At 30.4% G+C, this 1,548-nt stretch overlaps 1 long non-coding RNA gene across 1 annotated transcript; it reads left to right on the plus strand.

Annotated features, from left to right (window-relative positions):
• Window positions 1-1,458, plus strand: LOC117110522. Its single transcript, XR_004445712.1, has 2 exons — window positions 1-113; window positions 706-1,458. It is a non-coding gene; the product is annotated as an uncharacterized LOC117110522 (long non-coding RNA).
• The last annotated feature ends 90 nt before the right edge of the window (window positions 1,459-1,548 follow it).

Consider the following 1,548-nt stretch of genomic DNA (forward strand, 5'->3'; position numbering starts at 1 on the left):
AGCTGCTTTCCAAATTCTTTCAGCTTGACCAACTTGCTCCTCAACACTTTAAATTCTGTTTACTGATATTCGCTGTGGTGATAGTTAATGCCGTTGCAACATTCACTGTTGAGGTAAAAAAATGCATCCATTCAGTTAAATTTGCCTAATCAATGAGCACATGAGAATGTAATAGTAAAACACAATGTAAACAAAAAAAGATCAGATTTAACTAGAAGGTGGTGTGTGGTTGGATAGTGAAAGCGCCTGCCATCCAATTCCAAGGTCGTTGGTCCAATCCCTGGAATATTAGGAATTTTCTCATAACCAAAACAACAAATTTAATCTTTTTCTTCCCTATATTTTTATGTTATTTTGTATTTTTTATTGTATTGTTGTTGGCCAGGTGTTTAGAGATGACCACTTCTGGTGTTGGGCTTTAGCCCATGTCATCTAGTCACGCCCTTGGTCTATATATATTTATACTGTATATATCGTGACAAATTTTTAATAAATGAATAAATATAGGATTAGTGTGTTATTTGTTTGCTTATTGGTGAAGATATAATTTAAAAATCCTCAGTTGAACCCTGGTACTTTTCATAAATATATAAATCAAACAATTCAATACTTAATTTGATTTTTTTAAGCCTGAATGTTTCTTATCAATGTGTATCTACTTTCTGATTTTCCTGATATAATACATTATCTGTTTATCTTTTGTAGTGCATCGTTGATAAAGAATACTTCAAAAACTTTATCAAGCCTTGTCGAAGAAAAAAGAAGCCAAAAAATCTTTACAAACTAATCGAAAAAGAAATTCAAGAAGACAAGGACTGGCCACCAATTAAGCAAGTGTTCACATCTAACGGAATTCGCTGTTGATTATCCAAAGACGGGCAGAATTTAGATTTTTATTTTTTTAATATTTAATATATAATAATCATGAAACTTAAGGTATTCATAAGTGTTAGGGAATTGTTATACAATTGTATGTTTGTGTTTATCATGACAAGTTGGATAAATTTAAATATCATCAATATTTATTTGCCATTCTTAAAAAACATATTGTAGAAAAAAGAGGAGGCAATAAACACAAACAAATGTCTGCACTCGCTTTCCCCAAGGAATTAGAGCATAGCCAACACACTTATAAGACAAATACAGTTGATATTACAAAGAGTGAATATAAGTTTTACTGATGGTGGTTCTTGTAACCAGGATATCATATAATACAGTAGCATGTATATGACTACATGTTAAATTCTGAAAGAAACACCTCCTGCAACCAACCCACCAAAACAATCAAATTGTTTATATTTAAAAACTAAGGATTCCAATGGAGAAAAGACATTAATAGTTGCTCTGAAAATTGCCATAAAGTATTAATATGGAAAAGGAATCTATGAGATGAAATGCATAGAATCAAAGCAAAAAGGATAGTCTTCCAAAAGTATCAATAAATGTTGTTTGTTAGTATTCAGTCAGTTGCTAATGTATATACAGTGAAAAATCTATTAGTGAGAAATTGATATAAATACATTTCCTTATTTTATATATGATATACCA

The sequence above is a fragment of the Anneissia japonica genome, unplaced genomic scaffold, assembly GCF_011630105.1.
Source record: "Anneissia japonica isolate Jap-2015-1 unplaced genomic scaffold, ASM1163010v1 scaffold285872_len1548_cov250_single, whole genome shotgun sequence".
NCBI classification, from domain to species: domain Eukaryota; kingdom Metazoa; phylum Echinodermata; class Crinoidea; order Comatulida; family Comatulidae; genus Anneissia; species Anneissia japonica.